The 26,920-nt window shown below is 43.6% G+C and overlaps 1 protein-coding gene across 1 annotated transcript in view; it reads left to right on the top strand.

Annotated features, from left to right (window-relative positions):
- The window catches only part of LOC115125622 (homeobox protein aristaless-like 4), a 69,822-nt gene that overhangs the window by 13,976 nt on the left and 28,926 nt on the right, over positions 1–26,920 (top strand). The gene's annotated exons all lie outside the window — the stretch shown is intronic.

The following is a 26,920-nucleotide window of genomic DNA, read 5'->3' as shown; positions in this document are numbered from 1 at the left end:
TTTTAATGACTCCAACCTAAGTGTATGTAAACTAGTTTTAATGACTCCAACCTAAGTGTATGTAAACTAGTTTTAATGACTCCAACCTAAGTGTATGTAAACTAGTTTTAATGACTCCAACCTAAGTGTATGTAAACTAGTTTTAATGACTCCAACCTAAGTGTATGTAAACTAGTTTTAATGACTCCAACCTAAGTGTATGTAAACTAGTTTTAATGACTCCAACCTAAGTGTATGTAAACTAGTTTTAATGACTCCAACCTAAGTGTATGTAAACTAGTTTTAATGACTCCAACCTAAGTGTATGTAAACTAGTTTTAATGACTCCAACCTAAGTGTATGTAAACTAGTTTTAATGACTCCAACCTAAGTGTATGTAAACTAGTTTTAATGACTCCAACCTAAGTGTATGTAAACTAGTTTTAATGACTCCAACCTAAGTGTATGTAAACTAGTTTTAATGACTCCAACCTAAGTGTATGTAAACTAGTTTTAATGACTCCAACCTCAGTGTATGTAAACTAGTTTGAATGACTCCAACCTCAGTGTATGTAAACTAGTTTTAATGACTCCAACCTCAGTGTATGTAAACTAGTTTTAATGACTCCAACCTAAGTGTATGTAAACTTTTAATGACTTTATGTAAACTAATGACTCCAACCTAAGTGTATGTAAACTAGTTTTAATGACTCCAACCTAAGTGTATGTAAACTAGTTTTAATGACTCCAACCTAAGTGTATGTAAACTAGTTTTAATGACTCCAACCTAAGTGTATGTAAACTAGTTTTAACTCCAACCTAGTGTTAAACTAGTTTTAATGACTCCAACCTAAGTGTATGTAAACTAACCTCAGTTTTAAACTGTTTTAATGACTCCAACCTAAGTGTATGTAAACTAGTTTTAATGACTCCAACCTAAGTGTATGTAAACTAGTTTTAATGACTCCAACCTAAGTGTATGTAAACTAGTTTTAATGACTCCAACTAAGTGTATGTAAACTAGTTTTAATGACTCCAACCTAAGTGTATGTAAACTAGTTTTAATGACTCCAACCTCAGTGTATGTAAACTAGTTTTAAAACCTAAGTGTATGTAAACTTTTAATGACTCCAACCTAAAGTGTATGTAAACTAGTTTTAATGACTCCAACCTCAGTGTATGTAAACTAGTTTTAATGACTCCAACCTCAGTGTATGTAAACTAGTTTTAATGACTCCAACCTCAGTGTATGTAAACTAGTTTTAATGACTCCAACCTAAGTGTATGTAAACTAGTTTTAATGACTCCAACCTAAGTGTATGTAAACTAGTTTTAATGACTCCAACCTCAGTGTATGTAAACTAGTTTTAATGACTCCAACCTAAGTGTATGTAAACTTCCGACTTCAACTGTAAAAAAAACATGAATTTATGAAAATCTAAAAAGATAAATAGAAAACACTTCAACTATAATTGCAAACAAAATAAATCTAGATATAAATATATAATATATATTTTTAGGGGCTTGCCTGTTTTTTAATACGTGTCACATATCAGTTTGCATTTGGTACCTTTAGCACCAACTCACGAAACCCTTGATTCTCGACGGTGTAAATTGAGGCCATGTCTTTGCAGATGTAAGTTGTAACAGCAGCTGTTATCTCCTTCCATCTTCGTGGTTCTTTGCCATATGCTGTGCCTCGGGCAAAAGCCTCTTGCAACGTCAGAGTCGGGGGTTTGTTTTGAGCACTCGACTGTACTTTTTGGGGTCTCATCCGTAGACTCTCTCTGTACTGTTTCACATGATTCCTTCGTAGGTGGTACAAGAGGTTAGTGGTGTTTGAGCCTGTTGTCTGGACCGGCCTGTTTCACATGATTCTTGCGTAGGTGGTACAAGAGGTTAGTGGTGTTTGAGACCGTTGTCGGGACCGGCCGGCGGCATATTTTGTAGAGGACGGAGTTTGGTCCATGTCAGACTTTTCATACACAAACCACGTCCATGCGACCGAAGTAGTCCCTCTTTTAGGTACGAGCTCCGTGTCTCCGTGTAACGTTCACTCTCCTCCATGTTTTGTTTTGTGTTGCATTTTTTATTTCACACGGCACGCAAAAGCGACATTCCAAAACGACAAAACATTTTCCCGTAAAGAGTGTGATTTGCGACACAACTAAATAAACGATAGAGCATAATATGAAACGGTAGACGCTTTTCTATCGTCACGCGATATATATCGTCATATCGCCCAACCATATGTTATTTCATAGTTTTAATGTTTTATTTTATTCTAAAATGTAGAAAATAGTAGAAATAAAGAAAAACCCTGGTGTGTCCAAACTTATGACTGGTACTAGAAGTATTCAGACCCTTTGCTATGAGACTCAAAATTGAGGTCAGGTGCATCCTGTTTCCATTGATCATCCTAAGAAATGTTTCCACAACTTGATTGGAGTCCACCTGTGGTAAATTCAATTGATTGGACATGATTTGGAAAGTCACACACTTGTCTATATAAGGATCCCACAGTTGACAGCGCATGTCAGAGCAAAAAAAAAAAACAAGCAATGAGGTCAAAGGAATTGTTCGTAGAGCTCCGATACGGGATTTTGTCGAGGTACAGATCTGGGAAGGTCCCCAAGAACGCAGTGGCCTCCATCCTATTCTTATCCATTCTTATTGGAAGAAGTTTGGAACCACCAAGACTCTTCCTAGAGCTGGCTGGCTGCCCAGCCAAACTGAGCAATCGGGGGAGAAGGGCCTTGGTCAGGGAGGTGACCAAGAACCCGATGGTCACTCTGACAGAGCTCCAGAGTTCTTCTGTGGAGATAGGATAACCTTCCAGAAAGACAACCATCTCTGCAGCACTTTGCCAATCAGGCCTTTACGTTAGAGTGGCCAGACAGAATCCACTCCTCAGTAAATGACACATGACAGACCACTTGGAGTTTGCCAAAAGCCACCTAAAGGACGCAGACCATGAGAAACAAGATTCTCTGTGGGGATGTTTTTTAAGTGGCAGGGACTGGGAGACTAGTCAGAATCGAGGGAAAGATGAATGGAGCAAAGCACAGAGAGATCAAATCAAATCAAATCAAATGTATTTATATAGCCCTTCGTACATCAGCTGATATCTCAAAGTGCTGTACAGAAACCCAGCCTAAAACCCCAAACAGCAAGCAATGCAGGTGTAGGAGCACGGTGGCTAGGAAAAACTCCCTAGAAAGGCCAAAACCTAGGAAGAAACATAGAGAGGAACCAGGCTATGTGGGGTGGCCAGTCCTCTTCTGGCTGTGCCGGATGGAGATTGTAACAGAACATGGCCAAGATGTTCAAATGTTCATAAGTGACCAGCATGGTCCAATAATAATAAGGCAGAACAGTTTAAACTGGAGCAGCAGCACGGCCAGGTGGACTGGGGACAGCAAGGAGTCATCATGTCAGGTAGTCCTGAGGCATGGTCCTAGGGCTCAGGTCCTCCGAGAGAGAGAAAGAAAGAGAGAAAGAGAGAATTAGAGAGAGCATACTTAAATTCACACAGGACACCGAATAGATCCTTGATGAAAACCTGCTCCAGAGCGATCAGGACCTCAGACTGGGGCGATGGTTCACCTTCCAACAGGACAACGACCCTAAGCACACAGCCAAGACAACGCCGGAGTGGCTTTGGGACAAGTCTCTGAATGTCCTTGAGTGGCCCAACCAGACCCCGGACTAGAACCCGATCAAACATCTCTTGAGAGATCTGAAAATAGCTGTGCAGCGACGCTCCCCATTCAACCTGACAGAGCTTGAGAGGATCTACAGAGAAGAATGGGAGAAACTCCCCAAATACAGGTGTGCCAAGCTTGTAGTGTCACACGCAAGAAGACTCGAGGCTGTAATCGCTGCCAAAGGTGTTTCAACAAAGTACTGAGTAAAGGGTCTGAATACATATGTAAATGTAATTTTTTAAATTTTAATTTTTTTTTATAAACATTTGCAAAATCTTCTAAAAAACGGATTTGACTTTGTCATTATTGTGTGTAGATTGATAAGGGATAAAAACAATTGAATCCATTTTAGAATAAGGCTGTAACGTAACAAAATGTTTAAAATGCTCTGCAGGAAAGTCTGTACTTAGTGATAATGTAATCATGTAATTGTCATGATTTATTGCACTATTTTATGTGAACAGCGTTCCTCATCCCTTAAAACCGCATACCATTTAATTACTTCCCTTACAAAAAATTACAAATAAAAATGGAAATTCGATTTTTCACATGTGTAATTACCACTTTCATATGTGAAAAATCTAATTACCACTTTCACATGTGAAAATCGAATTACCTCTTTCACATGAGAGAAAGTAGCTCACTTGCTGTCAAGTGTATGTCATGGTACTCACCTACAAACAGTATCCCCGGTATTCCTGACTCACCCACAAACAGTATCCCCGGTATTCCTGACTCACCTACAAACATTATCCCCGGTATTCCTGACTCACCCACAAACAGTATCCCCGGTATTCCTGACTCACCTACAAACAGTATCCCCGGTATTCCTGACTCACCTACAAACAATATCCCCGGTATTCCTGACTCACCCACAAACAGTATCCCTGGTATTCCTGACTCACCCACAAACAGTATCCCCGGTATTCCTGACTCACCTACAAACAATATCCCCGGTATTCCTGACTCACCCACAAACAGTATCCCTGGTATTCCTGACTCACCTACAAACAGTATCCCCGGTATTCCTGACTCACCTACAAACAATATCCCCGGTATTCCTGACTCACCCACAAACAGTATCCCCGGTATTCCTGACTCACCCACAAACAGTATCCCCGGTATTCCTGACTCACCTACAAACAGTATCTCCGGTATTCCTGACTCACCCACAAACAGTATCCCCGGTATTCCTGACTCACCTACAAACAATATCCCCGGTATTCCTGACTCAACCACAAACAGTATCCCCGGTATTCCTGACTCACCTACAAACAATATCCCCGGTATTCCTGACTCACCCACAAACAGTATCCCCGGTATTCCTAACTCACCTACAAACAGTATCCCCGGTATTCCTGACTCACCCACAAACAGTATCCCCGGTATTCCTGACTCACCCACAAACATTATCCCCGGTATTCCTGACTCACCCACAAACAGTATCCCCGGTATTCCTGACTCACCCACAAACAGTATCCCCGGTATTCCTGACTCACCCACAGACAGTATCCCCGGTATTCCTGACTCACCTACAAACAGTATCCCCGGTATTCCTGACTCACCCACAAACAGTATCCCCGGTAATTCCTGACTCACCCACAAACAGTATCCCCGGTATTCCTGACTCACCTACAAACAATATCCCCGGTATTCCTGACTCACCTACAAACAATATCCCCGGTATTCCTGACTCACCCACAAACAGTATCCCCGGTATTCCTGACTCACCTACAAACAATATCCCTGGAATTCCTGACTCACCCACAAACAGTATCCCCTGTATTCCTGACTCACCCACAAACAGTATCCCTGGTATTCCTGACTCACCCACAAACAGTATCCCCGGTATTCCTGACTCACCTACAAACAGTATCCCCGGTATTCCTGACTCACCCACAAACAGTATCCCCGGTATTCCTGACTCACCTACAAACAGTATCCCCGGTAATTCCTGACTCACCCACAAACAGTATCCCCGGTATTCCTGACTCACCTACAAACAATATCCCCGGTATTCCTGACTCACCCACAAACAGTATCCCCGGTATTCCTGACTCACCTACAAACAGTATCCCCGGTATTCCTGACTCACCCACAAACAGTATCCCCGGTATTCCTGACTCACCCACAAACAGTATCCCTGGTATTCCTGACTCACCCACAAACAGTATCCCCGGTATTCCTGACTCACCTACAAACAGTATCCCCGGTATTCCTGACTCACCCACAAACAGTATCCCCGGTATTCCTGACTCACCTACAAACAGTATCCCCGGTAATTCCTGACTCACCCACAAACAGTATCCCCGGTATTCCTGACTCACCTACAAACAATATCCCCGGTATTCCTGACTCACCCACAAACAGTATCCCCGGTATTCCTGACTCACCTACAAACAGTATCCCCGGTATTCCTGACTCACCCACAAACAGTATCCCCGGTATTCCTGACTCACCCACAAACAGTATCCCTGGTATTCCTGACTCACCCACAAGCAGTAGCCCCGGTATTCCTGACTCACCACAAACATCTATTCTATTCCCAGTATTCCTGCCTGCTGAGCTCTCTCTCTCTCAATTTCATTCAATTCAATGGGCTTTATTGGCATGGGAAACATATGCCAAAGCAAGTGAAGTAGATAATATACAAAAGTGAAATATCCCGGTCTCTCTCTGTCTCTCTCTGTCTCTGTCTCTGTCTCTGTCTCTCTGTGTCTCTCTCTGTGTCTTTGTCTCTCTGTCTCTGTCTCTCTCTCTGTCTCTCTGTCTTTGTCTCTCTGTCTCTGTCTGTCTCTCTCTCTGTGTCTCTGTCTCTGTCTCTGTCTCTCTGTGTCTGTGTCTCTGTCTCTCTCTGTCTCTGTCTCTGTCTCTGTCTCTCTCTCTCTCTCTCTCTCTCTCTCTCTCTCTCTCTCTCTCTCTCTATGTCTCTGTTTCTCTGTCTCTCTCTCTCTCTCTCTCTCTCTATGTCTCTGTTTCTCTGTCTCTGTCTCTCTCTCTGTCTCTGTCTCTGTCTGTGTCTCTCTCTCTGTCTGTGTCTGTGTCTCTGTCTGTGTCTGTGTCTCTCTCTCTGTGTCTCTGTTTCTCTGTCTCTCTGTCTCTGTTTGTGTCTGTGTCTCTCTCTCCGTGTCTCTGTCTCTGTCTGTGTTTCTCTGTCTCTGTCTCTCTCTCTCTCTCTCTCTCTCTCTCTCTCTCTCTCTCTCTCTCTCTCTGGGTCTCTGTCTCTGTCTCTGTCTGTGTCTGTGTCGCTGTCGCTGTCTGTGTCTCTGTGTCTCTGTCTCTGTCTGTGTCTGTGTCTCTGTCCATGTCTCTCTGTCTCTCTGTCTTTGTCTGTGTTTGCTCCCTGCTGTCTTGGCGAACACAGCCATGACACTTTTCTCTGGAGGAGTAGCCAAGATTCCATTGCATTGGCTCCAAATGTTGTGCATAGACAGAAACGTGTGTGCGAGCGAGATTGTGTGTGTGTGTGTGTGCGAGCGAGAGTGTGTGTGTGAGTATTGTGGGGGGAGGGCTTAGGTCTCAATAATTCTCATTCAAAAAGTAATCTGCATACACACGTAGAATATCATTCACATAAACTACCGTTCACATAGAGTATCGTTCCCCTTTTTTGTGAAGGTTTATCTGTGAGGTTTATCTGTGAAGGTTTCTCTGTGAAGGTTTCTCTGTGAAGGTCTATTTGTGAAGGTTTATCTGTGAAGGTCTATTTGTGAAGGTTTATCTGTGAAGGTTTATCTGTGAAGGTCTATTTGTGAAGGTTTATCTGTGAAGGTTTATCTGTGAAGGTTTATCTGTGAAGGTTTATCTGTGAAGGTCTATTTGTGAAGGTTTATCTGTGATAAGCAGCAGACTTCTTGATTTAGCGACGGTCAGACATTTACCGGGGTCGACGTTTCATCCCAGTCAGAAACAGAGAGAAAACATCAAAGTGTAATTTAACTGTCCGTAAAGCGGCAGGGTGCCCTCTTTTATAGGATGAGATGGGAAGGGTCAACTGAAGGCACATAAAATAAACACTATAAATTAGCTACCTGGGGAATGACCAAACCCTAAAGAGGGGAGGCTTTTAAAAAAAGAGAGAGATACTGTTTTTAATAAGTCATAGTACCATAGACATCAACCCTTTCTCTACTCTGACTTCATTCTAAAGTGGCAATGCACAGTTTGTCTTTACGTTGATTTAACTCAATATAGTTCAGTCAGACCAGGAATGAATGAATGAATGTGTCTGTCTGTCTGTCTGTCTGTCTGTCTGTCTGTCTGTCTGTCTGTCTGTCTGTCTGTCTGTCTGTCTGTCTGTCTGTCTGTCTGTCTGTCTGTCTGTCCCTCTGTCTGTATATCTGCCTTTCTGTCTGTCTGACTGCGAGTTCAGGCTCAGTTGTGTTCAGTACAGTGTTAGAGGGGTCCCATCAACTTCGGGAAACACTCCTGACTTGAACGAAGCAATTCCTGTGTTACATTTGTCAGAATCTGACTAGTAAGTAAAGGTTTCCTCCTTCAGTTGTTAAAATGTTGCAGAAAGAATGAATATAACCGATGTGATTTAAGATTCAACGTTCTCTGAACGTTTCAAAACGTTGCATCCTGCTGAACACGCCCCCCCCCCCAGGTGGATCACAATTAGGCACGGTTCGCCATTCTTTTGATGGGATATCACTTCGCTCTGAAGCAGCGAGGGTCTGATTAGCCATCATTTTCACTCTCAACTTTGGGACACCTGTACACAGTAGGGAGGTGCTTTTGTGACATCAAGCAAAATCTCTGAAACTAAAAACAAAATTCTTAGTATTGCAAAATAAAATAATGATATTGAAAGCAAAATATACTGTTAATTAACTCAAAATATATTATTGCAGGATAATCTATTTTTGAAACTTGAGAACAATTTTTTTGTAAATGAATGCAAAACCTTTTTTTTTCTTCCAGTGAAACATTTTCAAAGACAACACGTATCACGCTCACTGTCTTCAAACTCCCTGTCATAGATGAGCCACTGATGTGCATGTAATTCCACATCTTTTATAAAGTGAAACCTTCACAAAAAAACAGGTAAACAGAAACCTTCCGTGACACACACAAACACAGAAAATAAATAATTACCCACCAACACAGGTGGGAAAAAAGGCTGCCTAAGTACGATTCCCAATCAGAGACAACGATAGACAGCTGCCTCTGATTGGGAACCACACTCCGCCAAAAACAAAGAAATAGAAAACATAGAATGCCCACCCCAAATCACACCCTGACCTAACCAAATAGAGAAATAAAACGTCTCTCTAAGGTCAGGGCGTGACAACACGATAGCGATCAAGTGCAAACTCCCTCTTTTACTGTCTCTGTCCCTATCTCTGGTTATGTTACCCTGGACGTTTCTTTAGCTGACGTTTCAAGTTCTGACACATTGATTCCAGCAGCACCCTGCATCCCACTGATGGTTTGCCTCTGAAGCTAAGCAGAGCCAGTCCTGGATGGGAAACCAGATGGTGCTGGAAGTGGTGACGGAGTGTCAGTTGGGGTTGTTCTCCCCTCTATTCTTAAAATTCAAATCCCAGTGTTCCAGGGCAGGGAGGTGATGATACCCCTGTGTAGGTTGCCATCTCTGGGATGTTAAATGGATGTCCTCATTCTTCTAAAGTCATATACGACTAAGGGGTGTTAACTTCAGTTTTCCCCCTCAGGCTAAATGACCATCATGGCCACCTCATCATTCCACTCACCACTAATTGTGGCAGCGATCATGGCCACCTCATCATCCCACTCACCACTAATTGTGGCAGAGATCATGGCCACCTCATCATCCCACTCACCACTAATTGTGGCAGAGATCAATGGCCACCTCATCATCCCACTCACCACTAATTGTGGCCACGGCCACCTCATCATCCCACTCACCACTAATTGTGGCAGAGATCAATGGCCACCTCATCATCCCACTCACCACTAATTGTGGCATCAATGGCCACCTCATCATCCCACTCACCACTAATTGTGGCAGAGATCATGGCCACCTCATCATCCCACTCACCACTAATTGTGGCAGAGATCAATGGCCACCTCATCATCCCACTCACCACTAATTGTGGCAGAGATCATGGCCACCTCATCATCCCACTCACCACTAATTGTGGCAGAGATCAATGGCCACCTCATCATCCCACTCACCACTAATTGTGGCAGAGATCAATGGCCACCTCATCATCCCACTCACCACTAATTGTGGCAGAGATCATGGCCACCTCATCATCCCACTCACCACTAATTGTGGCAGAGATCAATGGCCACCTCATCATCCCACTCACCACTAATTGTGGCAGAGATCAATGGCCACCTCATCATCCCACTCACCACTAATTGTGGCAGAGATCATGGCCACCTCATCATCCCACTCACCACTAATTGTGGCAGAGATCATGGCCACCTCATCATCCCACTCACCACTAATTGTGGCAGAGATCAATGGCCACCTCATCATCCCACTCACCACTAATTGTGGCAGAGATCATGCCTCACCTCTCCACCGTGCTAGCCGATGTGTGGTGAGTGTTTTGGGCACAAAATGTTTGCTGTGCATCACCCAAGTGGGTTCCATGTGGTGGATGAGGGGAGCTTTCCCCCGTACTATGTAAAAGCACATCAGGAAGTAGAGAGATAGTATATAAATTAAATCCATGCAGGTGAGGTTCAGAGGTTGGCATAGATGATGCAGAACTTGTAACTGCCCCCCCCCACCCCCCCCCCCACAAAATAAAACCATGCCGTTAAATGAGGTGGCATTTGATCGCGATTGAATTATTTATAATTATTATTATTATTGAATTATTATTATTATTATTATTATTATTGAATTATTCTAGAAAATGATTCACAGAATGTGTTTTTTTGCATTCATTACAATTCAAATGTTCGCTTATTTCAAAATTATTTCCTTGAAATATATATATATATACAGTGCCTTGCGAAATTATTCGGCCCTCTTGAACTTTGCGACCTTTTGCCACATTTCAGGCTTCAAACATAAAGATATAAAACTGTATTTTGTTGTGAAGAATCAACAACAAGTGGGACACAATCATGAAGTGGAACGACATTTATTGGATATTTCAAACTTTTTTAACAAATCAAAAACTGAAAAATTGGGCGTGCAAAATTTCGCAAGGCACTGTATATATATATATATGCTATCAATACTTTTGGGTTTATGTTGTGTTTTCAAGATCATTATTTTTGTCTGCAATATCAATAATTGAGTTCTCAACTTCAGAAGTTTTGATATTAATGAGACAAAAGTCACTCCACACAAAAGACAGAGGCTCAAATGGAGGGTCGAGGTGGAAGCTGACGATTTGGGATTTAGCCACCAATAGACGGGTTGACCCGCTTCAGTTATTACATGAGGTCATGAACTCCCAACAGGTGGAACTCTGAAGAAGGGTTTACTTGATAGAGGCAGGCTTTTAGGGGTGTTGTTATGTTATGGTAGACAGGGGTGTTGTTATGGTAGACAGGGGTGTTGTTATGGTAGACAGGGGTGTTGTTATGGCAGACAGGGGTGTTGTTATGTTATGGTAGACAGGGGGGTTGTTATGGTAGACAGGAGTGTTGTTATGGTAGACAGGGGTGTTGTTATGGTAGACAGGGGTGTTGTTATGTTATGGTAGACAGGGGTGTTGTTATGGTAGACAGGAGTGTTGTTATGGTAGACAGGGGTGTTGTTATGGTAGACAGGGGTGTTGTTATGGTACTCAGGAGTGTTGTTATGGTAGACAGAGGTGTTGTTATAGCAGACAGGGGTGTTGTTATGTTATGGTAGACAGGGGTGTTGTTATGGTAGACAGGGGTGTTGTTATGGTAGACAGGGGTGTTGTTATGGTAGACAGGGGTGTGTTATGGTAGACAGTTATGGTAGACAGGGGTTGTTATGTTATGGTAGACAGGGGTGTTGTTATGGTAGACAGGGGTGTTGTTATGGTAGACAGGTGTTTGTTATGGTAGACAGGGTGTGTTATGTTATGTTGTTATGGTATGTTATGGTAGACAGGGGTGTTGTTATGGTAGACAGGGGTGTTGTGTTATGGTAGACAGGGTGTGTTATGGTAGACAGGGGTGTTGTTATGGTAGACAGGGGTTGTTATGTTATGGTAGACAGGGGTGTTGTTATGGTAGACAGGGGTGTTGTTATGGTTATGTTATGGTAGACAGGGGTGTTGTTATGGTAGACAGGGTGTTGTTATGGTAGACAGGGGTGTTGTTATGGTAGACAGGAGTGTTGTTATGTTATGGTAGACAGGGGTGTTGTTATGTTATGGTAGACAGGGGTGTTGTTATGGTAGACAGGGGTGTTGTTATGGTAGACAGGGGTGTTGTTATGTTATGGTAGACAGGGGTGTTGTTATTATGGTAGACAGGGGTGTTGTTATGGTAGACAGGGGTGTTGTTATGGTAGACAGGGGTGTTGTTATGGTAGACAGGGGTGTTGTTATGTTATGGTAGACAGGGGTGTTGTTATGGTAGACAGGGTGTTGTTATGGTAGACAGGGGTGTTGTTATGGTAGACAGGGGTGTTGTTATGGTAGACAGGAGGTGTTATGTTGTTGTTATGGTAGACAGGGGTGTTGTTATGTTATGGTAGACAGGGGTGTTGTTATGGTAGACAGGGGTGTTGTTATGGTAGACAGGGGTGTTATGGTAGACAGGGGTGTTGTTATGGTAGACAGTGGTGTTGTTATGGTAGACAGGGGTGTTGTTATGGTAGACAGGGGTGTTGTTATGGTAGACAGGGTGTTGTTATGGTAGACAGGGGTGTTGTTATGGTAGACAGGGGTGTTGTTATGGTAGACAGGGGTGTTGTTATGGTAGACAGGGGTGTTGTTATGTTATGGTAGACAGGGGTGTTGTTATGGTAGACAGGGGTGTTGTTATGGTAGACAGGGGTGTTGTTATGGTAGACAGGGGTGTTGTTATGGTAGACAGGGTGTTGTTATGGTAGACAGGGGTGTTGTTATGGTAGACAGAGGTGTTGTTATGGTAGACAGGGGTGTTGTTATGGTAGACAGAGGTGTTGTTATGGTAGACAGGGGTGTTGTTATGTTATGGTAGACAGGGGTGTTGTTATGGTGTGTTGTTATGGTAGACAGGGGTGTTATTATGGTAGAGACAGGGGTGTTGTTATGTTATGGTGTTGTTAGACAGGGGTGTTGTTATGGTAGACAGGGGTGTTGTTATGGTAGACAGGGGTGTTGTTATGGTAGACAGGGGTTGTTGTTATGGTAGACAGGGTGTTGTTATGTTATGGTAGACAGGGGTGTTGTTATGGTAGACAGGGGTGTTGTTATGTTATGGTAGACAGGGGTGTTGTTATGGTAGACAGGGGTGTTATGTTATGGTAGACAGGGGTGTTGTTATGTTATGGTAGACAGGGTGTTGTTATGTTATGGTATGAGACAGGGGTGTTGTTATGGTTGTTATAGTAGACAGGGGTGTTGTTATGGTAGACAGGGGTGTTGTTATGAGACAGGGGTGTTGTTATGGTAGACAGGGTGTTGTTATGTTATGGTAGACAGGGTGTTATGTTATGGTAGACAGGGGTGTTATGTTATGGTTATGGTAGACAGGGGTGTTGTTATGTTATGGTAGACAGGGGTGTTGTTATGGTAGACAGGGGTGTTGTTATGGTAGACAGGGGTGTTGTTGTTATGGTAGACAGGGGTGTTGTTATGGTAGACAGGGGTGTTGTTATGGTAGACAGGGGTGTTGTTATGGTAGACAGGGGTGTTGTTATGTTATGGTAGACAGGGGTGTTGTTATGGTAGACAGGGGTGTTGTTGTTATGGTAGACAGGGTGTTGTTATGGTAGACAGGAGTGTTGTTATGGTAGACAGGGGTGTTGTTATGTTATGGTAGACAGGGGTGTTGTTATGTTATGGTAGACAGGGGTGTTGTTATGGTAGACAGGGGTGTTGTTATGGTAGACAGGGGTGTTGTTATGTTATGGTAGACAGGGGTGTTGTTATGGTAGACAGGGGTGTTGTTATGGTAGACAGGGTGTTGTTATGTTATGGTAGACAGGGTGTTGTTATGTTATGGTAGACAGGGGTGTTGTTATGGTAGACAGGGGTGTTGTTATGTTATGGTAGACAGGGGTGTTGTTATGGTAGACAGGGTTATGGTAGACAGGGGTGTTGTTATGTTATGGACAGACAGGTTGTTATAGTAGACATGGTAGACAGGGGTGTTGTTATGGTAGACAGGGGTGTTGTTATGTTATGTTAGACAGGGTGTTGTTATGGTAGACAGGGTGTTGTTATGGTAGACAGGGATGGTTATGTAGACAGGGGTGTTATGTTATGTTATGGTAGACAGGGGTGTTGTTATGGTAGACAGGGGTGTTGTTATGTTATGTTATGTAGACAGGGGTGTTGTTATGGTAGACAGGGGTGTTGTTATGTTATGGTAGACAGGGGTGTTGTTATGGTAGACAGGTTATGGTGTTGTTATGGTATGTTATGGTAGACAGGGGTGTTGTTATGTTATGGTTATGAGACAGGGGTGTTGTTATGGTAGACAGGGTGTTGTTATGTTATGGTATGGTAGACAGGGGGGTGTTGTTATGTTATGGTAGACAGGGGTGTTGTTATGGTAGACAGGGGTGTTGTTATGGTAGACAGTTGTTATGGTAGACAGGGGTGTTGTTATGGTAGACAGGGGTGTTGTTATGTTATGGTAGACAGGGTGTTGTTATGGTAGACAGGGGTGTTATGTTATGGTAGACAGGGTGTTGTTATGGTAGACAGGGGTGTTGTTATGGTAGACAGGGGTGTTATGTTATGTTATGGTAGACAGGGGTAGTTGTTATGTTATGTAGACAGGGGTGTTGTTATGTTATGGCAGACAGGGGTGTTGTTATGGTAGACAGGGGTGTGTTGTTATGGTAGACAGGGGTGTTGTTATGTTATAGTAGACAGGGGTGTTGTTATGGTAGACAGGGGTGTTGTTATGGTAGACAGGGGTGTTGTTAGGGGTGTTGTTATGGTAGACAGGGGTGTGTTGTTATGGTAGACAGGGGTGTTGTTATGTTATGTTATGTATAGAGACAGGGGTGTTGTTATGGTAGACAGGGGTGTTGTTATGGTAGACAGGGGTGTTGTTATGTTATGGTAGACAGGGGTGTTGTTATGGTAGACAGGGGTGTTGTTATGTTAGACAGGGGTGTTGTTATGGTAGACAGGGTGTTGTTATGTTGTTGTTATGGTAGAGACAGGGGTGTTGTTATGGTAGACAGGGTGTTGTTATGGTAGACAGGGTGTTATGTTATGGTAGACAGGGGTGTTGTTATGGTAGACATGGTGTTGTTATGTTATGTAGACAGGGGTGTTGTTATGGTAGACAGGGTTGTTGTTATGGTAGACAGGGGTGTTGTTATGGTAGACAGGGGTGTTGTTATGGTAGGTAGACAGGGTGTTGTTATGGTGACAGGGGTGTTGTTATGTAGACAGGGTGTTGTTATGGTAGACAGGGGTGTTATGGTTATGTTATGGTAGACAGGGGTGTTGTTATGGTAGACAGGGGTGTTATTATGTTATGGTAGACAGGGGTTGTTATGTTATGGTAGACAGGGGTGTTGTTATGGTAGACAGGGTGTTGTTATGGTAGACAGGGTGTTGTTATGTTATGGTAGACAGGGGTTGTTATGTTATGGTAGACAGGGGTGTTGTTATGACAGAGGTGTTGTTATGGTAGACAGGGGTGTTATGTTATGGTAGACAGGGGTGTTGTTATGTTATGTTGTATGAGACAGGGGTGTTGTTATGGTAGACAGATGGTAGACAGGGTGTTGTTATGGTAGACAGGGGTGTTGTTATGGTAGACAGGGGTGTTGTTATGTTATGGTAGACAGGGTGTTGTTATGGTAGACAGGGGTGTTGTTATGTTATGGTAGACAGGGGTGTTGTTATGGTAGACAGGGTGTTGTTATGTTATGGTAGACAGGGGTGTTGTTATGGTAGACAGGGGTGTTGTTATGGTAGACAGGGGTGTTGTTATGGTAGACAGGGGTGTTGTTATGTTATGGTTATGGTAGACAGGGTGTTGTTATGGTGTGTTGTTATGTTGTTGTTATGGTAGACAGGGGTGTTGTTATGGTAGACAGGGGTGTTGTTATGGTAGACAGGGTGTTGTTATGTTATGGTAGACAGGGGTGTTGTTATGGTAGACAGGGGTGTTGTTATGGTAGACAGGGGTGTTGTTATGTTATGGTAGACAGGGGTGTTGTTATGGTAGACAGGGGTGTTGTTATGGTAGACAGGGTGTTGTTATGTTAGGGACAGGGGTGTTGTTGTTATGTTAGACAGGGGTGTTGTTATGGTGGTAGACAGGGGTGTTGTTATGTTATGGTAGACAGGGGTGTTGTTATGGTAGACAGGGGTGTTGTTATGGTAGACAGGGTGTTATGTTATGGTAGACAGGGGTGTTGTTATGTTATGTAGACAGGGGTGTTGTTATGGTAGACAGGGGTGTTGTTATGGTAGACAGGGTGTTGTTATGTTGTTATGGTAGACAGGGGGTGTTGTTATGGTAGATGTTATGGTAGACAGGGGTGTTGTTATGGTAGACAGGGGTGTTGTTATGGTAGACAGGGGGTGTTGTTATGGTAGACAGAGGTGTTGTTATGGTAGACAGGGGTTGTTATGTTATGGTAGACAGGGGTGTTGTTATGGTAGACAGGGTGTTGTTATGGTAGACAGGGGTGTTGTTATGGGTAGACAGTTGTTATGGTAGACAGGGGTGTTGTTATGGTAGCAGACAGGGGTGTTGTTATGTTATGGTAGACAGGGGTGTTGTTATGGTAGACAGGGTGTTGTTATAGCAGACAGGGTATGGTAGACAGGGGTGTTGTTATGTTGTTATGTTATGGTAGACAGGGTGTTGTTATGGTAGACAGGAGGTTTGTTATGTTATGGTAGACAGGGGTGTTGTTATGTTAGACAGGGGTGTTGTTATGTTAGACAGACAGGGTGTTGTTATGTTATGGTAGACAGGGGTGTTGTTATGGTAGACAGGGGTGTTGTTATATGGTAGACAGGGGTGTTGTTATGTAGACAGGGGTGTTGTTATGTTATGGTAGACAGGGGTGTTGTTATTAGGGTGTTGTTATGATGGTAGACAGGGGTGTTGTTATGGTAGACAGGGGTGTTGACAGGGGTGTTGTTATGGTAGACAGGGGTGTTGTTATGTTATGGTAGACAGGGGTGTTGTTATGGTAGACAGGGGTGTTGTTATGGTAGACAGGGGTGTTGTTATGTTATGGTAGACAGGGGTGTTGTTATGTTATGTAGACAGGGGTGTTGTTATGTTATGGTAGACAGGGGTGTTGTTATGGTAGACAGGGGTGTTATGTTATGGTAGACAGGGGTGTTGTTATGTTATGAGACAGGGTGTTGTTATGTTATGGTAGACAGGGTGTTGTGTTGTTATGGTTAGAGACAGGGGTGTTGTTGTTATGGTAGACAGGGGTGTTGTTATGGTAGACAGGGGTGTTGTTATGGTAGACAGGGGTGTTGTTATGTTATGGTAGACAGGGGTGTTATGTTATGGTAGACAGGGGTGTTGTTATGGTAGTTATGTTATAGACAGGGGTGTTGTTATGGTAGACAGGGTGTTGTTATGTTAGGTAGACAGGGGTGTTGTTATGTTATGTAGACAGGGGTGTTGTTATGTTATGGTAGACAGGGGTGTTGTTATGTTATGGTAGACAGGGGTGTTGTTATGGTTGTTGTTATGGTAGACAGGGGTTGTTATGTTATGGTAGACAGGGGTGTTGTTATGGTAGACAGGGTGTGTTATGTTATGGTAGACAGGGGTGTTGTTATGGTAGACAGGGGTGTTGTTATGGTAGACAGGGGTGTTGTTATGGTAGACAGGGGTGTTGTTATGGTAGACAGGGGTGTGTTATGTTATGGTAGACAGGGGTGTTGTTATGTTATGGTAGACAGGGGTGTTGTTATGTTATGGTAGACAGGGGTGTTGTTATGGTAGACAGGGTGTTGTTATGTTATGGTAGACAGGGGTGTTGTTATGGTAGACAGGGGTGTTGTTATGTTATGGTAGACAGGAGTGTTGTTATGGGTTGTTGTTATGGTAGACAGGGGTGTTGTTATGACAGGGTGTTGTTATGTTATGGTAGACAGGGGTTGTTATGGTTATTGTTATGTTATGGTAGACAGGGGTGTTGTTATGGTAGACAGGGTGTTGTTATAGGACAGGGGTGTTGTTATGTTATGGTAGACAGGGGTGTTGTTATGGTAGACAGGGGTGTTGTTATGTTATGGTAGACAGGGTGTGTTATGTTATGGTAGACAGGGGTGTTGTTATGGTAGACAGGGTGTTGTTATGGTAGACAGGGGTGTTGTTATAGCAGACAGGGGTGTTGTTATGTTATGGTAGACAGGGGTGTTGTTATGGTAGACAGGGGTGTTGTTATGTTATGGTAGACAGGGGTGTTGTTATGGTAGACAGGGGTGTTGTTATGGTAGACAGTTGTTATGGTAGACAGGGTGTTGTTATGGGTAGACAGGGGTGTTGTTATGTTATGGTAGACAGGGGTGTTGTTATGGTAGACAGGGGTGTTGTTAGACAGGGGTGTTGTTATGGTAGACAGGGTGTTGTTATGGTAGACAGGGGTGTTGTTATGTTATGGTAGACAGGGTTATGGTGTGTTGTTATGGTATGGTAGACAGGGGTGTTGTTATGGTAGACAGGGGTGTTGTTATAGCAGACAGGGGTGTTATGGTAGACAGGGGTGTTGTTATGGTAGACAGGGGTGTTGTTATGGTAGACAGGGGTGTTGTTATGGTAGACAGGGGTGTTGTTATGGTAGACAGGGGTGTTGTTATGTTATGGTAGACAGGGGTGTTGTTATGGTAGACAGGGGTGTTGTTATGGTAGACAGGGGTGTTGTTATGTTATGGTAGACAGGGGTGTTGTTATGGTAGACAGGGTGTTGTTATGGTAGACAGGGGTGTTGTTATGTTATGGTAGACAGGGGTGTTGTTATGTTATGGTAGACAGGGTGTTGTTATGGTAGACAGGGTGTTGTTATGTTATGGTAGACAGGGGTGTTGTTATGGTAGACAGGGGTGTTGTTATGGTAGACAGGGGTGTTGTTATGGTAGACAGGGGTGTTGTTATGGTAGACAGGAGTGTTGTTATGTTATGGTAGACAGGGGTGTTGTTATGGTAGACAGGGGTGTTGTTATGTTATGGTAGACAGGGGTGTTGTTATGGTAGACAGGGGTGTTGTTATGGTAGACAGGGGTGTGTTATGTTATGGTAGACAGGGGTGTTGTTATGTTATGGTCAGACAGGGGTGTTGTTATGGTAGACAGGGGTGTTGTTATGTTATGTTATGGTAGACAGGGGTGTTGTTATGGTAGACAGGGGTGTTGTTATGTTATGGTAGACAGGGGTGTTGTTATGGTAGACAGGGGTGTTGTTATGTTATGGTAGACAGGGGTGTTGTTATGTTATGGTAGACAGGGGTGTTGTTATGTTATGCAGACAGGGGTGTGTTATGTTATGTTATGGTAGACAGGGGTGTTGTTATGGTAGACAGGGGTGTTGTTATGGTAGACAGGGGTGTTGTTATGGTAGACAGGGGTTGTTATTAGACAGGGTGTTGTGTTATGGTAGACAGGGGTGTTGTTATGGTAGACAGGGTGTTGTTATGGTAGACAGGGGTGTTGTTATGTTATGGTAGACAGATGGTAGACAGGGGTTGTTGTTATGTTATGGTAGACAGGAGTGTTGTTATGGTAGACAGGGGTGTTGTTATGTTATGGTAGACAGGGGTGTTGTTATGGTTATGGTAGACAGGGGTGTTGTTATGGTAGACAGGGGTGTTGTTATGGTAGACAGGGGTGTTGTTATGTTATGGTAGACAGGGGTGTTGTTATGTTATGGTAGACAGGAGTGTTGTTATGGTAGACAGGGGTGTTGTTATGTTATGGTAGACAGGGGTGTTGTTATGGTAGACAGGGGTGTTGTGTAGACAGGGGTGTTGTTATGTAGACAGGGGTATGTAGACAGGGTGTTGTTATGTTATGGTAGACAGGGGTGTTGTTATGTTATGGTAGACAGGGGTGTTGTTATGTTATGGTAGACAGGGGTGTTGTTATGGTAGACAGGGGTGTTGTTATGGTAGACAGGGGTGTTGTTATGGTAGACAGGGGTGTTGTTATGGTAGACAGGGGTGTTGTTATGGTAGACAGGGGTGTTGTTATGGTAGACAGGGGTGTTGTTATGGGGGGTGTTATGTTATGGTAGACAGGGTGTTGTTATTGTTATGGTAGACAGGGGTGTTGTTATGGTAGACAGGGGTTGTTATGTTATGGTAGACAGGGGTGTTGTTATGTTATGGTAGACAGGGGTTGTTGGTAGACAGGGGTTTATGGTAGACAGGGGTGTTGTTATGGTAGACAGGGGTGTTGTTATGGTAGACAGGGGTGTTGTTATGGTAGACAGGGGTGTTGTTATGTTATGGTAGACAGGGGTGTTGTTATGGTAGACAGGGGTGTTGTTATGTTATGGTAGACAGGGGTGTTGTTATGTTATGGTAGACAGGGTGTTGTTATGGTAGACAGGGGTGTTGTTATGGTTATGGTAGACAGGGGTGTTGTTATGGTAGACAGGGGTGTTGTTATGGTAGACAGGGGTGTTGTTATGGTAGACAGGGGTGTTGTTATGTTATGGTAGACAGGGGTGTTGTTATGTGTTGTTATGTTATGGTAGACAGGGGTGTTGTTATGTTATGGTAGACAGGGGTGTTGTTATGGTAGACAGGGGTGTTGTTATGGTAGACAGGGGTGTTGTTATGGTAGACAGGGGTGTTGTTATGTTATGGTAGACAGGGGTGTTGTTATGTTATGGTAGACAGGGGTGTTGTTATGGTAGACAGGGGTGTTGTTATGTTATGGTAGACAGGGGTGTTGTTATGGTAGACAGAGGTGTTGTTATAGCAGACAGGGGTGTTGTTATGTTATGGTAGACAGGGGTGTTGTTATGGTAGACAGGGGTGTTGTTATGTTATGGTAGACAGGGGTGTTGTTATGGTAGACAGGGGTGTTGTTATGTTATGGTAGACAGGGGTGTTGTTATGGTAGACAGGGGTGTTGTTATGTTATGGTAGACAGGGGTGTTGTTATGGTAGACAGGGTTGTTATGGTAGACAGGGGTGTTGTTATGGTAGACATGTTATGTTATGGTAGACAGGGGTGTTGTTATGTTATGGTAGACAGGGGTGTTGTTATGGTAGACAGAGGTGTTGTTATGGTAGACAGAGGTGTTGTTATAGCAGACAGGGGTGTTGTTATGTTATGGTAGACAGGGGTGTTGTTATGGTAGACAGGGGTGTTGTTATGGTAGACAGGGGTGTTGTTATGGTAGACAGGGTGTTGTTATGGTAGACAGGGGTGTTGTTATGGTAGACAGGGGTGTTGTTATAGCAGACAGGGGTGTTGTTATGTTATGGTAGACAGGGGTGTTGTTATGGTAGACAGAGGTGTTGTTATGGTAGACAGGGGTGTTGTTATGGTAGACAGGGGTGTTGTTATGGTAGACAGGGGTGTTGTTATGGCAGACAGGGGTGTTATGTTATGGTAGACAGGGTGTTGTTATGTTGTTATGTTATGGTAGACAGGGGACAGGGGTGTTGTTATGGTAGACAGGGGTGTTGTTATGGTAGACAGGGTGTTGTTATGTTATGGTAGACAGGGGTGTTATGTTATGGTAGACAGGGTGTTGTTATGGTAGACAGGGTGTTGTAGACAGAGGGTGTTGTTATTATGGTAGACAGGGGTGTTATGTTATGGTAGACAGGGGGTGTTGTTATGTTATGGTAGACAGGGGTGTTGTTATGGTATGTTATGGTAGACAGGGGTGTTGTTATGTTATGGTAGACAGGGGTGTTGTTATGTTATGGTAGACAGGGGTGTTGTTATGTTTGTTATGAGACAGGGGTGTTGTTATGGTAGACAGGGGTGTTGTTATGGTAGACAGGGTGTTGTTATGGTAGACAGGGGTGTTGTTATGTTATGGTAGAGACAGGGGTTGTTATGTTATGGTAGACAGGGTGTTGTTATGTTTGTTATGGTAGACAGGGGTGTTGTTATGGTAGACAGGGTGTTGTTATGGTAGACAGGGGTGTTGTTATGGTTAGGGGTGTTGTTATGGCAGACAGGGGTGTTGTTATGTTATGGTAGACAGGGGTGTTGTTATGGTAGACAGGGGTGTGTTATGTTATGGTAGACAGGGTTATGTTATGGTAGACAGGGGTGTTGTTATGGTAGACAGGGGTGTTGTTATGGTAGACAGGGGTGTTGTTATGGTAGACAGGGGTGTTGTTATGGTAGACAGAGGTGTTGTTATAGCAGACAGGGGTGTTGTTATGTTATGGTAGACAGGGGTGTTGTTATGGTAGACAGGGGTGTTGTTATGGTAGACAGGGGTGTTGTTATGGTAGACAGGGTGTTGTTATGGGTAGACAGGAGTGTTGTTATGTTATGGTAGACAGGGGTGTTGTTATGGTAGACAGGGGTGTTGTTATGTTATGGTAGACAGGGTGTTGTTATGTTATGGTAGACAGGGGTGTTGTTATGGTAGACAGGGGTGTTGTTATGGTTATGGTGTTGTTATGGTAGACAGGGGTGTTGTTATGGTAGACAGGGTGTTGTTATGTTATGGTAGACAGGGGTGTTGTTATGGTAGACAGGGGTGTTATGTTATGGTAGACAGGGTGTTGTTATGGTAGACAGGGGTGTTGTTATGTTATGGTAGACAGGGGTGTTGTTATGGTAGACAGAGGTGTTGTTATAGCAGACAGGGGTGTTGTTATGTTATGGTAGACAGGGGTGTTGTTATGGTAGACAGGGGTGTTGTTATGGTAGACAGGGGTGTTGTTATGTAGACAGGGGTGTTGTTATGGTAGACAGGGGTGTTGTTATGGTAGACAGGGGTGTTGTTATGGTAGACAGGGGTGTTGTTATGGTAGACAGGGTGTGTTATGGTAGACAGGGGTGTTGTTATGGTAGACAGGGGTGTTGTTATGGTAGACAGGGGTTGTTATGGTAGACAGAGGTGTTGTTATGGTAGACAGAGGTGTTGTTATAGCAGACAGGGGTGTTGTTATGTTATGGTAGACAGGGGTGTTGTTATGGTAGACAGGGTGTTGTTATGGTAGACAGGGGTGTTGTTATGGTAGACAGGGGTGTTGTTATGGTAGACAGGGGTGTTGTTATGGTATGGTAGACAGGGGTGTTGTTATGTTATGGTAGACAGGGGTGTTGTTATGTTATGGTAGACAGGGGTGTTGTTATGGTAGACAGGGGTGTTGTTATGGTAGACAGGGGTGTTGTTATGTTATGGTAGACAGGGGTGTTGTTATGTTATGGTAGACAGGAGTGTTGTTATGGTAGACAGGGGTGTTGTTATGTTGTTGTTATGGTAGACAGGGGTGTTGTTATGTTATGGTAGACAGGAGTGTTGTTATGGTAGACAGGAGGTGTTGTTATGTTATGGTAGACAGGAGTGTTGTTATGTTATGGTAGACAGGGGTGTTGTTATGGTAGACAGGGGTGTTGTTATGGTAGACAGGGGTGTTGTTATAGCAGACAGGGGTGTTGTTATGTTATGGTAGACAGGGGTGTTGTTATGGTAGACAGAGGTGTTGTTATGTTGTTATGGTAGCAGGGTGTTGTTACAGGGGTGTTTATGTTATGGTAGACAGGGGTGTTGTTATGGTAGACAGGGGTGTTGTTATGGTAGACAGGGGTGTTGTTATGGTAGACAGGGGTGTTGTTATGGTAGACAGGGGTGTTGTTATAGCAGACAGGGGTGTTGTTATGTTATGGTAGACAGGGGTGTTGTTATGGTAGACAGAGGTGTTGTTATAGCAGACAGAGGTGTTGTTATGTTATGGTAGACAGGGGTTGTTATGGTAGACAGGGTATGGTAGACAGGGGTGTTGTTATGGTAGACAGGAGTGTTGTTATGGCAGACAGGGGTGTTGTTATGGTAGACAGGGGTGTTGTTATGGTAGACAGGGGTGTTGTTATGTTATGGTAGAGACAGGGGTGTTGTTATGTTATGGTAGACAGGAGTGTTGTTATGGTAGACAGGGGTGTTGTTATGTTATGGTAGACAGGGGTGTTGTTATGTTATGGTAGACAGGAGTGTTGTTATGGTAGACAGGGGTGTTGTTATGTTATGTCAGAGACAATGATGATACAGGGGTGTTGTTATGGTAGACAGGGGGTTACCAGATCCCAATCTGAGACTCTTTGTTATGGATAGACAGGGGTAGACCTGGGACAGTGTTTATGGGTGACAGGGGTGTTGTTATGTTAGAGACAGGGGTGTTGTTGACAGGGGTGTTGTTATGGTAGACAGGGGTTTGTGGATAATGGTAGACAGGGGTGTTGTTATGTTATGGTAGACTGGGGTTTTATGGGTAGACAGGGGTGTTGTTATGGGTAGACAGGAGTGTTGTTATGGTAGACAGGGGTGTTGTTGACTCTTTGTGGATAAGGGCCCTGGGGTTTTATGGGTGTTGTTATGTTAGACAGGGGTGTTGTTGACTCTTTGTGGATAAGGACCCTGGGGTTTTATGGGTGTTGTTATGGTAGACAGGGGTGTTGTTATGATAGACAGGGGTGTTGTTGACTCTTTGTGGATAAGGGCCCTGGGGTTTTATGGGTGTTGTTATGGTAGACAGGAGTGTTGTTATGGTAGACAGGGGTGTTGTTGACTCTTTGTGGATAAGGGCCCTGGGGTTTTATGGGTGTTGTTATGTTAGACAGGGGTGTTGTTGACTCTTTGTGGATAAGGGCCCTGGGGTTTTATGGGTGTTGTTACGGTAGACAGGAGTGTTGTTATGGTAGACAGGGGTGTTGTTGACTCTTTGTGGATAAGGGCCCTGGGGTTTTATGGGTGTTGTTATGGTAGACAGGAGTGTCGTTATGGTAGACAGGGGTGTTGTTGAGTCTTTGTGGATAATGGCCCTGGGGTTTTATGGGTGTTGTTATGTTAGACAGGGGTGTTGTTGACTCTTTGTGGATAAGGGCCCTGGGGTTTTATGGGTGTTGTTACGGCAGACAGGGGTGACTGTTGACATCTCAAGGTGGGTTTAACCAGAGCCTGTTAGCCGTAGTTAGCCAGAGGCCTGCTAATCCAGGAAAACAAACAACGCAAGTAGCACACACCTAGCTAACTGTCTCTGTCACTGCTAAACTATGCCATGATCTTATTAACTCTGACACACACAAGTGTTTCTCACTAAAGCGTATTGATATTCCTTTCAGACTCCTGAGCTGAAGGTGTATAGTTTGCAGTTTTAAAACGTTTTAAAACTCTTGAAGCCCTACTGAACACTACCCAGGATAAGAGCGCACCATGGCCAGGAAATGCAGAGATTCAGTCTGAACAGAGAGTACTGTTAGCTAGGCGTGTTCTACCAGAACCTCAAACCACAAGTTCCAGAACCCCTCTACTTATTCTAGAAGCAGAACCCTTCCGTTTATTTATCCACACAGCTGTTTGTTTATCAAAGCAGAAGGAGAAGGTTATGATTTATTCATCATCTAGGTCGACCTATAAAATGAAGCAAAAAACATCATATTTTAGCTAACAGGACCAGAGTCTGTCACAAAATGGAGGATATCGAAATGTCAAGTGACAAACATAATATTGTTTATGTCTGAGAGGAGGTGTGTGTGTGTGTGTGTGTGTGTTTATGTATGTGTCTGTGCGTGCGTACGTGTGTGTGTGTAGCGTGGTTGCCTTGATACACAAGGCTCCCGAGTGGCGCAGCGGTCTTAGGCACTGCATCTCAGTGCAAGATATACTGTCCCTGGTTCAAATCCAGGCTGTATCACATCCGGTTGGGATTGGAAGTCCCATCAGGCTGCGCACAATTGGCCCAGCGTCGTCTGGGTTTGGCCGGGGTAGGCTGTCATTGTAAATAAGAATTTGTCAACTTAAATAAATAAAAATGCGTGGGATTGGGCAGGTTTTGTATTGTTCATAATTCAGATGGGGATTGTTGAGTAACATGAGGCGGAGGGGTTGTGTCACAGGGAAAGAGTGTTGTTGTGACATACCCGTCAAACAGAGAAGCAGATTTCTCCTCTGAATCTCTTTTTAAACTCCCCATAGAGCGACCTTTGAACTTTCAAAAGCATTCCCGGGAAAGAAGGGATGATGTAATACCCCCCCATATAGAGACTGCTAAAGGGATGGTGAGCAGAGAGACCTCTGGGAGGTGGACCAGTTAGTTAGATAGATAGTTAGTTAGTTAGTCAGTTGGGTGGGTGGGTAGTTAGATAGATAGACAGAAAGTTAGTTAGGTGGGTGGGTGGGTGGGTAGGTAGGTAGGTAGGTAGTTAGTTAGTTAGCTAGTTAGTTAGGTGGGTGGGTAGTTAGATATATAGATAGTTAGCTAGTTAGGTGGGTGGGTAGTTAGATATATAGATAGTTAGCTAGTTAGGTGGGTGGGTAGTTAGATATATAGATAGTTAGCTAGTTAAGTGGGTGGGTGGGTGGGTAGTTAGATATAAAGATAGTTAGCTAGTTAGGTGGGTGGGTGGGTAGTTAGATATATAGATAGTTAGCTAGTTAGGTGGGTAGCTAGTTAGTTAGTTAGCTAGTTATGTGGGTAGGTAGTTAGATATGTAGCTAGTTAGGTGGGTAGCTAGTTAGTTCGTTAGCTAGTTAGGTGGGTATCTAGTTAGTTAATTAGTTAGCTAAGTGGTGGGTAGTTAGTTAGTTAGTTAGCTAGCTAGTTAGGTGGGTAGCTAGTTAGTTAGTTAGTCAGTTAGTTAGATATATAGATAGTTAGCTAGTTAGGTGGGTGGGTAGTTAGATATATAGATAGCTAGCTAGTTAGGTGGGTGGGTAGTTAGATATATATATAGTTAGCTAGTTAAGTGGGTGGGTGGGTAGTTAGATATAAAGATAGTTAGCTAGTTGGGTGGGTGGGTAGTTAGATATATAGATAGTTAGCTAGTTAGGTAGTTATGTGGGTAGGTAGTTAGTTAGCTAGCTAGTTAGGTGGGTAGCTATTTAGTTAGTTAGTTAGCTAGTTAGGTGGGTAGCTAGTTAGTTAATTAGTTAGCTAAGTGGTGGGTAGTTAGTTAGTTAGCTAGCTAGTTAGGTGGGTAGCTAGTTAGTTAGTTAGTTAGCTAGTTAGG

The sequence above is a fragment of the Oncorhynchus nerka genome, linkage group LG9a, assembly GCF_034236695.1.
Source record: "Oncorhynchus nerka isolate Pitt River linkage group LG9a, Oner_Uvic_2.0, whole genome shotgun sequence".
Classification (NCBI taxonomy): Eukaryota; Metazoa; Chordata; class Actinopteri; order Salmoniformes; family Salmonidae; genus Oncorhynchus; species Oncorhynchus nerka.
The sequence above is the reverse complement of the archived record's forward strand: the minus strand, read 5'-3'. Positions and strand labels throughout refer to the sequence as shown.